The 18,335-nt window shown below is 40.3% G+C and overlaps 1 protein-coding gene and 1 non-coding gene across 8 annotated transcripts in view; one reads left to right on the top strand and one right to left on the bottom strand.

Annotated features, from left to right (window-relative positions):
- The window catches only part of LOC105464087 (suppressor of cancer cell invasion), a 199,955-nt gene that overhangs the window by 147,392 nt on the left and 34,228 nt on the right, over positions 1-18,335 (bottom strand). The window lies entirely within an intron of this gene.
- LOC112423532 (U2 spliceosomal RNA) lies at positions 11,557-11,742 on the top strand. The gene has a single exon (XR_003014009.1). It is a non-coding gene; the product is annotated as a U2 spliceosomal RNA (small nuclear RNA).

Here is an 18,335-nt window from a genome sequence, read left to right on the forward strand (position 1 = left end):
TCATGATATCACATCCTTGATACCAGCCTCCTATTCCTGTCCCCAGTCCTACTTTCCCACTCCCTAGCAGGTTTTTCTGTAACTCTTCTCAGTAAGTTGCCTCCCCATAAAAGTTTATCTCAACTCCTGCTTCTGGGGAACCCAACCTGAGGCAGTACCCTGCCTCTATCTCATTCCCCCAGGGTTCATCACAGTCAATAACTGTACACCTTTCCAAACCTTTGTCTTTGCATAATCAAACATGTGGTTCTCTTAAATGAAAATGAAATTATAGGATATAAACTATGCAACTGGCCTTATTCACTTGAAGTATTTATGGACCGAATTCTATGACAGTAAAATATATATACACCTCACTATTTTTCAGGATACATGGTTGCCTATAACTTAAAGTTTAAGTAAATATCAAACCCATTTTTTGGAGAAGTAGAGAAAGAATTTTAAAACTGTAGGAAACTTCTTTGATTTACTCTTATCGTTCTACTCAACAATGAGAAAAGAAAGATTATATTATGTATACAATTACTTCTAGGAATACCAAAAACAAGCAATGCAAAATTTGTTAAAAGTAAATAAATTAGCCAGGTGCGGTGGCTCATGCCTGTAATCCCAGCACTTTGGGAGGCCGAGGTGGGCAGATCATTTGAGGTCAGGAGTTCGAGACCAGCCTGGCCAACATGGTGAAACCCTGTCTCTAATAAAAATACAAAAATTAACCCAGCATGGTGGTGCGTGCCTGTAATCCCAGCTACTCAGGAGGCTGAGGCAGGAGAATCAATTGAACTCAGGAGGTAGAAATTGCAATGAGCCAAGATCATGCCACTCCACTCCAACCTGGGAGACAGAGCGAGACTCTGTCTAGGGGGAAAAATAATAATTTAGAAAAAAAAGTAAATAAATTAAATCACTCTTTATTCTAGTTCTTTGAACTCCCCAAAGAGTTTAAAGGCCTGAAATATAGACACAGATACATGTAATCTTCAATATATTAATACTTAAAATATTTAAATATTTTATACACAAATAAAATTTATATTAAATACCACAATAGTCTTTCTTACAGTTTTGTAATTTAAAAAGGCAGGAAGAAAAAGAAGTAGGAAAATTTCCCTAACTCCCATTACAAGTCCGGTATTTCCAAAGAACATTCTTTTGTTACTGGCAAAATGCATTCTGGATATTTCAGAAGGATACGTTGCTTGAAATATATATTTCAAGGAAGAAAGATTATAGATACTTCGTGAGCCTCCAAGAATTAAAATAATAGCAATAGAAACTTCAATATTTAGGCTGGGTGCGGTGGCTCACGCCTGTAATCCTAGCACTTTGGGAGACAGAGGCGGGCGGATCAGAAGGTCAGGAGATCGAGACCATCCTGGCTAACACGGTGAAACCCTGTCTCTACTAAAAATACAAAAAAAAAAATTAGCCGGGGGTGGTGGCAGGCACCTGTAGTCCCAGTACTCGGGAGGCTGAGGCAGGAGAATGTTGTGAATCCGGAAGGAAGAGCTTACAGTGAGCCGAGATAGTGCCACTGCACTCCAGCCTAGGCGAAAGAGCGAGACTCCGTCTCAAAAAAAAAAAAAAAGAAACTTCAATATTTCAACACCAACATTATTTAAGAATGTATATATATTCTTATATGTACATATTCTTACATATACAAGAATATATATAAGAATATGAATATTCCTCTAAGAATATTCTTGTGTGTATATACATTCTGATCTATATACTAATATATATAAGAATAAGCATACCTGTGTGTGTGTGTGTGTGTGTGTGTGTGTGTGTGTGTGTGTGTGTATGTATGAGACAGGGTCTCACTCTGTTGCCCAGGCTAGAGTACAGTGACATAATCATAGCTCACTACAACCTCAACCTTCGGGACTCAAGAGATCCTCCCACCTCCATCTCCTCAGTAGCTGAGACTATAGATACACACCACAACACCTGGATAACTTTTTTTATTTTTTGTAGAGACTGGGTCTTGCTATGTTGTCCAGGCCAGTCTCAAACTCCCGGCCTCAAGCAATCCTCCTGCCTCGGCTTCCCAAAGTGCTGGGATTACAGGCATGAGCCATTATGCCCAGCACATATTTAGAACATGACTGAAAATATAACAATGTTATCTCTTATTGGACGGTAAATCTGGATTACAATTGTAAAAGAGACTTAATAAAGCAGTGTAACTTTATTTTCCACAAAATGACTACGCTGGTGCATAAAATGAAACAGAAGCCTAGAAAAAACAAACTCTCATGAGTAACAAGATTGTTTTGATCTCATTTGGAACTGTTCAGTGTTACATATCAAACATTTTGGCAGGCCAATAACCTGTAACATTATAATTTAAGAATGCTAAGATGGGGTATGGCTGCAAGATGCAGTCACACTGTAAGTAAAATTAAGAAACGAAGGGGGTCAGATATGTGAGAGAACTTCTATGGTGGTGTTTTTCCTATTTGTGAACTGCAAAGGGAAGTCTCCAATCTAGTTATTAAACTTTCAGTCTGTCTGAGGTAATAGCTATTATGCCAAAAGCAATTACCCAGGCTAGTACTGGAGATGTTTTGTTGTTGTTGTTTTAGCTGAAGTCAGATAATTCCTGGGTTTGTCTGTATGTGCCCTTATCCCTTAATCAACAAAAACATCTACAACATCAAAATTCTCCCTCCTGTTTCCAGTTCTTCTCAATTGGCAAAATCACAGATTAAAAAAAAAAAAAAAAAAATTAGATGTGTGTCCAAAATTGTCTTTACTGCAAATGTTTTGAGACAAATTTTAAAAACAGATTTACTTGTAAGGGATTTTGTTGAGACGTAGAGAAACACTTCCTTCAAGTTTATTTCTGATACTGTTAGCTACATTCTTGGCATCCTTTAAGAATTTTAAGAATACATATTCATATCCAAGAAAAAAGAGAAAATATATATGCAGATACTTCCCCAAATTAAACTAAGCATGATGTAATTCCTATAGAAATTTGTTACGAAAGAAATCACTTTTTATCTTTTTTTTTTTTTTTTTGAGACAGTATCTCACTCTGTTGCCCAGGCTGGAATGCAGTGGTGCAATCTTGGTTCACTCTAACCTCCGCTTCTGGGTTCAAGCGATTCTTGTGACTCAGCCCGCCCAGTAGATGCGATTACAGGCGCTACCATGCCTGGCTAATTTTTTTGCATTTTTAGTAGAGACAGAGTTTTACCATGTTGGCCAGGCTAGTCTCGTCCTCCTGGCCTCAAGTGATGCACCCACCTCAGCATCCCAAAGTGCTAGGATTACAGGTGTCAGCTTTTTATCCTTCAAAGAAAAACAGGCCAGGCGCGGTGGTTCATGCCTGTAATCCCAGCACTCTGGGAGGCCGAGGTAGGCGGATCACAAGGTCAGGAGATCGAGACCATCCTGGCTAACACGGTGAAACCCTGTCTCTACTAGAACTACAAAAAATTAGCCGGGCGTGGTGGCAGGTGCCTGTAGTCCCAGCTACTTGGGAGGCTGAGGCAGGAGAATGGCGTGAACTCAGGAGGCAGAGCTTGCAGTGAGCCGAGATCGCGCCACTGTACTCCAGCCTGGGCGACAGAGCGAGACTCCCTATCAAAAAAAAAAAAAAAAAAAGAAAGAAAAAGAAATACACACCTTATGTTTAAGCAAAACATAAGAACTATCACTAGTACTTTGGCTTAGGCTCTGGCTGGCCTTGAACATTCCAGACTTTTAGAGTGAGTAATGAATATGAGGGAAACATGTGTCTGTCAGTAACAGGTGTTAAATTCTACTGTCTCTATGAATTTGACTACTCTAAGTACTTTGTATAAGTGGAATCATATTTGTCATTTTGTGTCTGGCTTGTTTCACTTAGCATAGTGTCTTCAACGTTCATCCATGTTGTAGCATGCGTCAGAATTTCATTGCTTTTTACAGCTAAATAATATCCCCATTGTATGGATATACCACATTTTTTTTATCTGTCCATCTATATCAATGGACATCTGGGTTGTGTGCACCTTTTGGCTATTGTGAATAATGCTGCTACTAACCTTGGTGTACCAATCTGTTCAAGTACCTGCTTTCAATGTATCTGGCAACATGCCCAGAAGTTGAGTGGCTGGATCATATAGTAATTCTATGTTTAATTTTTTAAGGAACTGCCATAATTTATTGTAAGATTTTAAAGCACAAATATAAGTGTATTCTATAGATCTATGAGAAGTAGCTCTTGTCTCTTATGATGATTGCCCACATTTAGCTTACAATTGCAACTTGCAACATATATGTCAGAAATGGCCCAGGTTTTCACATCTGGAAGGGAAAAAAAAGTAATAATAAGAGCTATCACTTACTGACTGTTTATTACACACCAGATTCTGAGCTAAGAGCTTTACATAGATTATTGCATTGAATCCTCAAGACAAACCTACTTGGTTCTACTGTCTCCATTTTAGAGAAGAGTAGTAGGCCAGATAGGTTAATGACACGCCTAAGATCACAAAGCAGATGAGTGCCAGCACTCAATTTCAGGTCTAAGTCAGAGTCTTTGCTTTCATCACCATTCATTCTTTCAACAATCATTCATTAAAGGCCTATTACATGTCACACAATATTCGAATTGCAGGTGACACAGTAATGAGCAAAACACATAAAATGTTCTTGGACTAAAATACCTCTAGTAGGGGGAGACAGTACAAGTTATATAAATTACATAGTATATTAGATGGTGACAAGTGCTCTGGAGAAAAAGCAAGGAGACAAAGGGGACAAAGAGCTGCAACTGGAAACAGGCTGATCACAAAAGACCTCACTAAGATGACATCTGAGCAAAAAAAAAAAAAAAAAACTTGAAGGGGATGAAAGAATAAACCGTGAGGGAAATGTGGTAGAAAATTATTCTAGGCAGAGAAAAGAGCAAGTGCACAGGCCCCAAGTTAGCTTGCCCGATGTGTTTGAGCAACAGCAAAACACTGAACTAAAAACCGTGACTGAGCTGGGCACGGTGGTGCATGCCTACAGTCCCAGCTATTCAGGAGGCTGAAGAGGGAGGACTGCTTGAGTCCAGGAGTTTGAATCTAGCCTGGGAAACACAGTGAGACCCCATCTCTTAACAACAACAACAACAACAACAACAAACGCAACTGAGACTGAAGTGGAACCAGCCACAGATTGATGAGGAGGGGATGAGGTCAGAGAGGTACTGAAGAACCAGTTCACGCACAGCCATGTAGGCCATTGAAAAGCCTTCAGCTTGTATGTTAAGGGAAATGAGGAGCCAATGGAGCGTTTTGAACAAGGAGTGATGTGACTTGATTGACATTTTAAAAGGATCCCACTGGCTACTGTATTGGGAGACAAGAACAGAAGCAGGGAAGCCAGTTATAAGACTGCTGTAACAGCCGGGCGCGGTGGCTCAAGCCTGTAATCCCAGCACTTTGGGTGGCTGAGACGGGTGGATCACAAGGTCAGGAGATCGAGACCATCCTGGCTAATACAGTGAAACTCCGTCTCTACTGAAAAATACAAAAAACTAGCCGGGCAAGGTGGCGGGTGCCTGTAGTCCCAGCTACTCGGGAGGCTGAGGCAGGTGAATGGCGTGAACCTGGGAGGTGGAGCTTGCAGTGAGTTGAGATCCGGCCACTGCACTCCAGTCTGGGCGACAGAGCGAGACTCCATCTCAAAAAAAAAAAAAAAGACTGCTGTAACAACTCAGGCCACAGTTTAAATCAGTGGAGAGTGGACAATAGTTAAATGCTGAATATTTCCTAGAGATAGAGCTGAGACTTACTGATGGACGGGAATGTAGAGGATAAGACAAGGTGAAGAATGACTCCAAGGCCTTTGATCTGAGCAACTGGAAGGATGGAATAGTCACTGGCTAAGATGAGACTGCAGGTACCACAGGTCTGGGGGGTCTATTGGGAGCTCCACTTTGGAAGTGTTAGGGTTAAGAAGCTACTGGACATCTGAGCAAAAATGCAGAACAGGCAGTTGGAATTTTGAGTCTAGAGTTCAGGGGAATGGTGTAGGCTGGAGTCAATTTAGCACCACAAAATGTGCCAGGAACTGTGTCAGACACTAGAAATACAGGGATGAATACATAGTACTGACCAGCCAAGAGACCAAAGTACATCCTTTCCCCCAAATGTATTTCTCAGTGTGTTTGTTAACAGTTGCTATGAAAGAGCAGGGAAAATGTCAGTCAGCTAAACAGTTTAGATTTCCTTTTGAGAATTTTTCAGACTTGAATAAACTAACATATACGGTGACTTTCCATAAGGGGATAGAGAAGTCAAGCTGTTATGTGAACTTCTTAGCTTTTGTTGAAGTGTATGTTGTAGGCACACACTGGTCTAGGGCAAGGTTCTCAACTCCAACACTATGGACACTTGGGACCGTATGATTCCTTGATACTTGTGCTGTCCTGTGCACTACAGGATGTTTAGCAGCTTCCCTGGCCTCCACACACTAGATACCAGTAACACACCCCACGTCGGTGACAAACATTTCTCCAGACATTGCTATATGTCCTGAGGGACAAAATCACCCCCAGTTGAGAACCATTGGTCTAACGTTATAATCTATGCTTCCATAGGAAAATAATGATATTCCTTTTTCCTAAGTCTACTTTTATTTATTTAGCAGTAGAAAAGGATCTATTCATCTATCCTAATTATCCCAATGATGAGTTCATTACTGTTTCCCTACTTAAATCAGTAAGAGGCCATTAGACATGAATTTCCTCATTTTCCCCTCCAGCCTCTATCTTACGTACCCTCCCTCATTCCTCCTCTTTCATAAAGAACAGTTGCTCCTCCAGCCACCAATTGTGCACTGGATTCCAGTCCCACTTGCCTCTGACCACAACTTGACCATCAGCTACTCCCTACCCAGTAGGTTTAAATTCTCCCTCAGCCTTCAAACACGCTAATTTTTTCTCTTACCAAAATGAAACAAACCAAACTTTCTTTCTTTTTTTTTTTTGAAATGGAGTGTCACTCTGTCGCCCAGGTTGGAGTGTAGTGGCACGATCTAAGCTCACTGCAACCTCCGCCTCCCAGGTTCACGCGATTCTCCTGCATCAGCTTCCCAAGTAGCTGGGATTACAGGCCCCCGCAACCATGCCCAGCTAATCTTTGTATTTTCAGTAGAGATGGGGTTTCGTCATGTTGGCCAGGCTGGTCTTGAATGCTTGACCTCAGGTGATCCACCTGCCTTGCCCTACCAAAGTGCTGGGATTACAGGCGTGAGGCACCACGCCCAGCCCTACCCAAACACCTTCTCCTCTCCCTTAAGTCATCTCTTTCTCTATACAACTAAATTTTCATGAGGTTCCATCTTAGACGCCTGCCCTCTGCTTTTCCTCACTGCACATTTCCTTCTCTGCCTAATCAAGTCTAGGTCTACAGCCATTTTTCCACTCTCTCAAAGATGAGGACCTCTTACCTGCCCAGTTCAATGGTTTCCTCAGAGGCCTTCCCTACCTGACATCATCTAGTGCTGAAAACATTTTTACATTAACTCCTGAAGAAACTTTCTGACCCAGTGAGCAATCTCTCTCTTGAATCCCATTACATTATTCCCCTGGTTCTCTTTTCACCTCATTGATGCTTTTCTCGCAGTCTGCTTTCCTGTTTCTTCTGCATCCACTAACACAGGTAGTCTTTTGAGGGTGATTTTCAGTCCTCTTCTAAATGACTTCCAGGTCTCCAAATACTCCCGGGAACTCCCTATTTAACTCTGACTTCATATTCTATCCTGAGCTCCAAATTAAGATTTTTAACAGCAAGATGGCAGGTTTTTAATAAAAAGAACCAGAAGTAATTTTAACATTAACAACAACAATCACCACCAAAAATGTCTTTGACATCCCAAGCACTTAAGAAAGCACTTTATAAATATTCACTCATTTAATTTGCTCCTCAACAGACAGTCCTTACTATTCCAACCATAATAATGAAGTTACAGTCTCAGAGAGGTTAAACAACTTTCTTACACAGCTAGTAAATTGTCAATCTAGGGCTGGGAACAGATTTTACTTCAAAGCCAATTTTTTAATCAAGTGATATTGTTTCACCTTATCTTTTCGATTTCTCCTCAAAATTCAATTTTCTTAGGTCTTCCTGAGTTTCACAAACTTATAGGATACTTTAAGGTTAACATTCAAACTATACACTCTTGGCCTCTGTATTAAAAGAGAAACATTTTTTCTAAGAATCCTAGGGCTAAAAGGAAGTTGGTGTTATATAATTCATCTCTCAGCCTGTAGGCAGAAGTGTATCTAACCCATTCCAGACAGATGGGTATCTTCTATTTTTAATGACATCTAGGAAAGGAAACTCTCGCCTACTAAATTTAGACTGTGAGCCAAAGGAAAGAAGCATATCTAATTTTATGCTCCATATAGCCAGGCCTTCACATATAGTTGGTAATATGCATCCTAACAGGATTATTACCACAAGTAGAAACGAACACTTAAAAACTACAATCAAAAAATAAAGAATAACTGATTCAACTGGACTCTTCAAGTTGACAAGAGAACAGAATCATTCTAGTCCAAATTACAACAGAGCTGACATCATAACAATTCTTCCCATTATATTAAAACCCATCTGGCAGAAGTGATCGGAAAAATGACAAAGGAGTGTCCGGTAAGACGCATACATGTTTCACGGAGGTACCTAGTTTTTAAAAGTGAATACTAAATCTTAATGGAGAAGAGTCATGAATGCATCCTAAGTCAGTAACACTTTGAGGTTTATAGTTATACCTTTGCCATTGCTTATTCTTAACTCTAGGCTTTAAATCTAAATACTTCAGAATCTCCCTAAAAGATTTCAGTCTAATTCTGTCTGTCAGATTGTCTTTGCTGGCTCTCAAAACATTAAGGAAAAACCAAACAAAACAAATATTGCACAAATGATGCAAAATGAAGAGATTTCTGATCGTGTGTTTTACTTTAAAAAAAAAAGCCAGCGCAGTGGCTCATGCCTATAATCCCAACACTTCAGGAGGCTGAGAAGAGCGGATGGCTTGAGCCCAGGAGTTCAAGACCAACTGAGCAACATGGTGAAACTCCATCTCTACTAAAAATACAAAAATTAGCTAAGCATGGTGGTGTGCGCCTGTGGTCCCAGCTATTCGGGAGGCTAATACAGGAGGATTGCTTGAATCTCAAGAGGTTGAAGCTGCAGTGAACTGTGATTATGCCACTGCATTCCAGCCTGGGTAATAGAGCAAGACCCTGTCTCACCAAAAAAAGAAAAACAAAAGGAAAGAAGAAACACTCTTTGCACTGTTACAACAGAAAGCTAAAATCACTGTAAGATATTTTTCTTGAAGAAGCCACTGGATAGGGTTGACACAAACGTTTAATTGGCTCCAAGTCAAATAACTTCCCAAATTAACGACTTGAGAATGCATCTTCGCAAAGTTAAGAAGGCTTTAGTATTACTTCAAATGACTTAAACTCCTGAGTCTACTGTAAAATTATGTTGATCACTTTTATTAATGATTAAAGAAAATTGAAAAGTACATAATTACCTAAGTATACCTTCTGACCACCACTATCACATTAAATCTGGTACAGACTAGCAATAAATGCAAGTTGATAAATGTGGGGAAATGTTTGTATAAAACTACACTGGTAAGGCTGGGCCGGTGGCTCACGCCTGTAAACCCAACACTTTGGGAGGCTGAGGCGGGTGGATCATGAGATTAGGAGTTCAAGACCAGCCTGGCCAAGATGGTGAAACTCTGTCTTTGTCAAAAAACAAACTACACTGGTAATGTGTTGGTATAACTCCAAAAACCTGGGTCATAACTCAACCATTTTTTAAAACAAATATTCATCAAAAATAGCAAATATCTACAGCAAGACAAAATATTGACCTGACCTAATCAGGCAAAACCATGAAATACTTTTTTTTTTTTTTTTTTTTTTTTTTTTTTGAGACAGAGTCTCACTCTGTCACCCAGGCTGGAGTGCAGTGGCACAATCTCGGCTCACTACAACCTCCACCTCTCAGGTTCACATCATTCTCCTGCCTCAGCCTACCAAGTAGTTGGGACTTACAGGCACCCGCCACCACTCCTGGCTAATTTTTTGTATTTTTAGTAGAGACGGAGTTTCACCGTGTTAGCCACAATGGTCTCAGTCTCCTGACCTCATGATCTGCTCACGATGGCCTCCCAAAGTGCTGGGATTACAGGCGTGAGCCACCACACCCGGCACGAAATACTTTTGTTTCCCAAAAGCGAGGATCTATTTCTATCTAAGCATAATAATGAGGTAGGATATTTGTGACCAAAATAATTCTTTCCCCAGTCGTTATTTAGTGAATGACTTGACAATGAATTTGAATTAAAGGAATAAAATTTTATTTTGTCACATTCTAACCTTATAATCATTGTTTTAAACTACTTAAGTGAAAACATCTTATAAGCACTATATATATTTCAAACTAACAACCACCTTCAAACTTAAGTCAAAAAGTTAACGCCAGGCATGGTGGCTCATGTCTGTAATGCCAGCACTTTAGGAGCCTGAGGCAGGCCAGATCATTTGAGCTCAGGAGTTTGAGACCAGCCTGGGCAACATGGCAAAACCTCATCCCTACAAAAATACAAAAAATTAGCCGAGCGTGGTGGCTGGCACCTATGGTCCCAGCTACTCAGGAGGCTGAGGTGGGAGAATAGCTTGAGCCCAGAAGGCAGAGGCTGCAGTGAGCCAAGACTGTGCCACTGCTCTCCAGCCTGGGTGACAGAGTGAGACCCTGTGTCCAAAAACAAACAAAAAAAACCTATACCTCAAAAATCTAGCCTAGGCCAGGCACAGTGGCTCACACCTGTAATCCCAGCACCTTGGGAAGCTGAAGCAGGCAGATCACTTGAGGTCAGGAGTTCAAGACCAGCCTGGCCAACATGATGAAACCATGTCTCTCCTAAAAATACAAAAATTAGTCAGGTGGGTAGTGGGCACCTGTAATCCTGCCTGCTCAGGAGGCTGAGGCAGGAGAATCACTTAAACATGTGAGGTGGAGGTTCCAGTAAGCTGAGGTCATGCCACTGCCCTCCAGCCTGGGCGACAGAGCAAGACCCTGTCTCAAAAAAATTTAGTGTCAACACTGTTTTGTTTCCTGAATAATAATAGTCTTCAAAGGGGCTTGACAGTTTTTCACTTTTGCTGACAGTCAACAGACACATCAACTTTCATAAATCATCTGGTGGTAAGAAAACCAAAGCCATCATGTACCTCTAAAACTTCAACTCCAGCCTGGCCAACATAGTGAAACCCCATCTCTACAAAAAATTTAAGAATTAGTTGGGCATGGTGACATGCCCCTGTAGTCCCAGCAACTCAGGAGGCTGAGGCAGGAAGATTGCTACCACTGCATTCCAGCCTGGGTGACAGAGTAAGACCCTGTCTCTAAAATAAATAAATAAAAATTCAAATAACTCAGTACTGCAACAGTAAATAAGGAAAGGTTCTATTTCTCCAAGAGGTAAGTCTGCTCCTATTCCCTGCATGACACTGGGCAAACTATCTGTATTTTTGTGTTACCTATCGCTTCTCGGCCTTTTGGCCAAGATCAAGAGTAATACCTGTCCTGTCAGTTTAATGTTACCTGTCTCATTTCCCTTCCCCACAAAATAAAGGAATTTGAATGTTCTTTAAAGTCCTTCAGGTTCCAAATCTCTATAATTCTGTACAGTGTATGTGAATGTATAGTAGAAATGGGCAATATATTTTAGGAATAAAGAGAATCACAGATAAATACTTTGGCACAATTGCTTATACATATTGTCTATATTTCCACGTTTGGCATAGAGAAGGAAATTGCTTACATTACTATATTTTATCTCCAAGAACCTAAAGTCTCTCTCCTTATAACTTTCCAAACCTTAATCTCAGAGGATAAATACTTTCTAAGAAAAAGATATAGTTGGCCGGGCGCAGTGGCTCATGCCTGTAATCTCAGCACTCTGGGAGGCCAAGGCAGGCGGATCACGAGGTCAAGAGATTGAGACCATCCTGGCCAACATGGTGAAACCCCGTCTCTACTAAAAATACAAAAATTAGCTGGGTGTGGTGGTGCGGGCCCGTAGTCCTGCCTACTCAGGAGGCTGAGGCAGGAGAATCACTTGAATCCGGCAGGCGGAGGTTGCAGTGAGCCGAGATAACGCCACTGCACTCCAGCCTGCATGACAGAGTGAGACTCCATCTCAAGAAAAAAAAAAAAAAAGATATAGTTAAGTCAATATTTAGCCAATAAGATCTTAGAAAGTTTCTTAAATTTTGGTCTAAATACCTTAAACAGTTTAAATTTGTAAGTGTAAGTAACTCTGATTGTCTTCAAATAAAAGCATGATTAAAAAAAACACAAGCATTGGAAGATTCGTTTCCAATGGCCTAGTCATCCAGTAAAATTGTTTAGCATCATAAGCTTTATTTCCTGTCTGACATCCTCAGGGATGTAGTTTGACAGGTCCTCTGTACAATTTCTACTATAAGACTTCTCTGGCCTCTCTTGGCACATGTAAACTGCTGCTAGGTAATATTTCCTTTGGCAACAAATTATATACTTTATAGAAAGAGACCTTCAACTGAACCCTCACCACTCAAACCCACATTCTTCCCAAACATGTGAATCTTAAACTAAATCTTGTATAACAAGTTGGACACATGTTATTGCATTCAAATGTGAAATATTCATTAAATTCTCCTTGCTAAAAGAAGGATTCAAGTTAAAATCTCTCTTAAAGAGAAATCAAAAATGGTTTTGCTAAATCATATGCTGAACTTGCATTATTTTTTTTTTCCACTTTTTTTTTTTTTTTTTTTTTTGAGACAGGGTTTCACTGTGCAGAGGTACAATCACTGCTCACTGCAGCCTTGACCTCCTGGGCTCAAGCAATACTCCCACCTCAGCCTCCCAAGTAGCTAGGCATGTGCCACCACGCCTGGTTTTTTTTGTTTGTTTTTTTTTTTGTTTTTTTTAGTTTTTTGTAGCGTCAGAGTCTCATTAGGTTGCCCACAGTGGTCTTGAACTCCTGGGCTCAAGTGATCCTCCTGCCTCAGCCACCTAAAGTTCTGGGATTACAGGTGTGAGCTACCATGTCCGGCCTTAAGTTATTTTTCTTCCTTTCAATTGCCCTTGAATTACAGGCAGATACATATTCTACTAGATTTCAAGAAATAAAAACAAAATTAACTGTAATCTAGAAAAATAAATACAACAGGCCGGGCACAGTGGCTCACGCCTGTAATCCCAACACTTTGGGAGGCCGAGGGGAGAGGATCACGAGGTCAGATCGAGACCATCCTGGCCAACATGGTGAAACCCCGTCTCTACTAAAAATAAAAAAATTAGCTAGGTGTGGTGGCACGGGCCTGTAGTCCCAGCTACTAGGGGGGCTGAGGCAGGAGAATTGCTTGAACCCAGGAGGCGGAGATTGCAATTAGCCAAGATCACGCCACTGCACTCCAGCCTGGCGACAGAGGGAGACTCCGTCTCAAAAAAAAAAAAAAAGAAAAAGAAAAAGAAAAAGAAATACAACAACATAAATGGAACTTCCAAAGTTTAAGAACCAGAGCCAGGCAAGGTAGCTCATGCTTGTAATTCCAGCTATTCAGGAGGCTGAGGTGGGAGGATAACTTGAGACCAGGAATTCAGGAGCAGCCTGAGCAACATAGTGAGACTCTGTCTCTAAGAAAATTTTAAATATTACCCAGGTATGGTGGCATGTGCCTGCAGTCCTAGTGACTTGGGAAGCTGAGGCAGGAGGATGGCCTGAGCTGGGAAGTGAGCCTGGCTGCAGTGAGTTATGACTGTGCCACTGCACTCCAGCCTCGGCAAGAGAGCAAGACCCCATCTCTAAAAATAAATTTTAAAATGAGTAAATAATTTAAAGAATTATACTTTCAATTCAGCATTCCCACCTTTTTATTCAATACATATCCTAACATGTCTTTCCCTCATCAATAACCCATTACTACAGAAGTAAAATGTATGTGTTATTGACTGACAAAGCCCAAATGAACTACTGAAGCAACTACTTCAATCAAGTTTTCCATTTATCTATCTATCTATCTGTCTATCTATCTATCTATTTATTTTTGAGGCAGAGTCTCACTCTGTCACCCAGGATGGAGTGCAGTGATGTGATCTCGGCTCACTGCAACCTCCACCTTCCAGGTTCAAGCAATTCTCTTGCCTCAGCCTCCCAAGTAGCTGGGATTACAGGCATGCACCACCATGCCCAGCTAATTTTTGTATTTTTTAGTAGAGATGGGGTTTCGCCATGATGGCCAGTCTGTTCTCAAACTCCTGACCTCAAGTGATCCACCCAACTTGGCCTCCCCAAGTGCTGGGATTACAGGCATGAGCCACCATGTCTGGCCCCAAGCATGCTTTAATTTAATTCAAATATCTATTTATAGGCCTTAAGACGCAGATGATAGAAAGTTTTAGTAAATATAGAATCTGCCCACTAGTTGATATTCTAGTAGAGAGGACAAAAGAGTTTACAATTTTAAATATAGATATTATGTTGGTATAACACCATTTGAAAAAGTATAAGATTGGAAAGTTTATTCATTATAAGATGTATGACCTTGAACAGATCATTTGTCTTCATAGAAAAACATAGCTGACCAAAACTGAAACAAGTGCAAATGGAAAACCTAAACAGTCCAATATCTATTAAAGAAGTAGATCTGTAATTAAACAGTGGTCCACATGCGAGTCTACATCTCTAAAACGTAATTTTAAAAATTAGCTAGGGATGGTGGCACACACCTATAGCCCCAGTTATTCAAGAGGCTGAGGTGGAAGGATCACTTGAGGCCAGGAGTTTAAGACCAGCCTGGGCGACTGATATGGTTTGCATCTGTGTCCCTGGCCAAATCTCATGTCGAACAGCAATCCCCAATGTTGGAGGTGGGGTCTGGTGGGAGGTAACTGGATCATGGGGGCAGTTTCTCATGATTTAAATTGGCAATAGTGAGTTCTCGTGAGATCTGGTTGCCTCCCCACTCTCTTGCTCCTGCTCCGGCCATGTAAAACCTGCCTGCTTCTCCTTCACCTTCCACCAGGATTCTAAGTTTCCCGAGGCCTCCACAGAAGCAGAAGCTGCTGTGCTTCCTGTTCTGCCTGCAGAACCATGAGCCAATTAAGCCTCTTTTCTTTATAAATTTACCCAGTCTCAGGTATTTCTTTATAGCAGTATGAGAATGGACTAATATGGTCCTGCTCCTGCCATGTAAAAGGCCTGCTCCCACTTTGCCTCCACCATGAGTAAAAGCTCCCTGAAGCCTCCCCAGAAGCAGATGCTACCATGCTTCCTGAACAGCCTGTGGAACCGTGAACCAATTAAACCTCTTCTCTTTAAAAAAGAACATCAATATTACGCAAACTTTTCTAGAGAAAAAGAGAAAACATTTCCCAACCCACTATAACCTTGGATAACCATTTATAAGGAAAATCTTGATGTCCAAACCTGAAGGACAGTATGTATATAAAATATAGATGTAAAAATCCTAAAACACATATGAGTAAATTGATTTCAGCAATATATTAAAAAAAGATCATGACTAAGTTGGGTTTATTCCAGAAATTTAAGGTTGGTTTAACATTTTTTAAAAACATCAATCAAATTAATTCAACATGTTAAGAGGAAAAAAAAAGAAAAAAATTTATACTATCTTCTCAAAAGATATAGAAAAAGCATTTCATAAAATTAAACATCCATTCAGAATTTTTAAAAAAGATCTCAAAGACTTCTACTTCTACCCAAAGTATAGTAATGGGGACTAGATTTACCCTCCTATCTGGAAAAAAAGAAAAAAAAAAAGGAAAGAAAGAAAGGAAGGAAGGAAGGAAGGAAGGAAGGAAGGAAGGAAGGAAGGAAGGAAGGAAGGAAAGGGAAAGAAGGAAAGGGAAGGAAGGAAGGGAAGGAAGGAAAGGAAAGGAAGGAAAGGAAAGAAAGGAAGGAAGGAAGGAGGGAAGGAAGAAAGGAAGAAAGGAAGAAAGGAAGAAAGGAAGAAAGGAAGAAAGGAAGAAAGGAAGGAAGAAAGAAAGAAAGAAAGAAAGAAAGAAAGAAAGAAAGAAAGAAAGAAAGAAAGAAAGCAAGCAAGCAAGCAAGCAAGCAAGCAAGCAAGCAAGCAAGCAGATGAAATAGAGTAAATCAAGCTTGTCCAACCCATGAACCACGACGCACATGCAACCCAGGATGGCTTTGAATGCGGCCCGACACAAATTCATAAGCTTCCTTAAAACATTATGAGACTTTTTTTGTGTTTTGTTTTGTTGTTGTTGTTGTTTTAAGCTCATCAGCTACCACTAGTGTTAGCGTATTTTATTTCCTTTTCTAAATTTTTTTTTTATTATACTTTAAGTTCTAGGGTACATGTGCACAACATGCAAAGTGTTAGCGTATTTTATATGTGGCCCAAGACAACTGTTCTTCTTCCAGTGCGGCCCAGGTAAGCCAAAAGATTGGACATCCCTGGACTAAATAGTGGTTTTCAAGACATTGGACATTAGGAAACAAGGACAGTGATCTCTGAGGACAAAAGAAGGGAGGGCCTACAACTACCCCAGTTGACTGCCTTGAGAGCATTTCTAGGATGTAGCACAGGGAAGGGGAACTCGGGCAGAGGCCCTGAGTTAAAAAGATGGAGCTGAATGTCTAGACAGACTAAAGCAAGGCATCTAGAGTGCACAGGACAGAATACTGTAGAGGAGAAAGCTGCACAGAGAGAAAATATTAGAGATCTAGGAAAAGTTTCTCTCAAGTAGTCCGCCAAGTACTGATCAGCCCATGTGCAGAAGAAAACTACCAAAGAGAGAGGAAAGAACTATCTGAGAAGATTAGAGGGAACAGTGCCTGGAACTCACACACAGGTAATAATAGTGCCTGTTCCCACCAGCCAGACTTGAAAAACCTTATAATTCCCTGGTATGGCATTCAGAAGGGTCATGTCATAATAGTAGAGTTAAATGCCCTAGTGATGACAGCCCTAAGCAGTGCTCTGATCCACCTAACAAAGCTTAAAAGTATGACCTTAAAGAACAGAAATATTTCCAAATAATTTAACTGCGTGTCAAGAAAAGTCTCAAGAAATTTATACAAAAGAAAAAAAACTCAAGTATCTTTACAATGTCTACCATCTACTCAAAGATAATCAGACATGGAAAGAAGAAAATATGAGAAAAATCAACCGATCAAAATCAATCCAGAACAGGACTGGCATTAAAATAGTTACTATAACTATAGGGGCAAGGCAACTCTTCTTGTAACTGGCCAGATAATAAATATTTTAAGCTTTGTGAGCCATAGAGTCTCTGTCGTAACTGCAACACTGCTGTTGGGAAAAGTCTTAAACAGGCTTGTCACGTGACAAACAGGATGAATAAATAATCCATATACATATACAATGGTGTCTGATGTAATCAATCATCACAGGAATGAAAATTAAAACCACATTGTGCCCCAGTAGCAACAAACACACCTAACACCTAGCTCTTGGCTTCTAACACCATTCTCCAATAAAAGGAATCAGGAATCCTTGGAGAAATATCTGATTCTATGACTGAGGAAATACACAGGATGAACCTGGAGCGTCTTGTAGTGCCAGAAAGGGAAGGAAATACTTAAAAAACAAACAAAACCAAACAAAGCCATCACAATAGTGGTATGTCAAAGGGACTTATCAGCCAACTGAAAAGAGCTCCCAATGACCAAAGCTGGAACAATTTGAGCAACAAAATAAAGTAGTACTGGATTATAACCCAAAGTATGAAACAAATATCCATGAGTCCAATTATATAAATATATGACTGAATACACAGACGAATCTCAAAGGAAGAAAAACTTAATTTATGTAGGTATTTTATCTTCAAGGAAGTTGAACACAACCTTCACTCTTTTAAGTGTGCACTGTGCAATGACTTCCTTCCAAAGAGTACAGTATGAAAAGAGTGAATAAAGTAGTAACTTAACAATGAAGAAATCTGACAAGCCCTATCTTAGACAGGTAATCAAGTTTATTGTCAACAGAAATAAGTCATGCAGAATAGCATGTACCCTTGATACAATGTGATGAGAAATACATTTTACCTGTGATTTTCCTCCCTAAAAATCCAATCTAATCATGAGGAAAACACCACACAAATCCCAGTTGAGACATTCTACAAAATATTTGACCAATACCCCTCAACATTTTCAAAGTCATCAAATATAAGAGAGGTCTGAGAAACTAACTGACAAGAGGACCCTGAGGAAATGAGATAACTAACTGCAATGTGGTATCCTGGGTGCAACAGAAAGAGGATATTAAG

The sequence above is a fragment of the Macaca nemestrina genome, chromosome 14 (genome assembly GCF_043159975.1).
Source record: "Macaca nemestrina isolate mMacNem1 chromosome 14, mMacNem.hap1, whole genome shotgun sequence".
Taxonomy (NCBI): domain Eukaryota; kingdom Metazoa; phylum Chordata; class Mammalia; order Primates; family Cercopithecidae; genus Macaca; species Macaca nemestrina.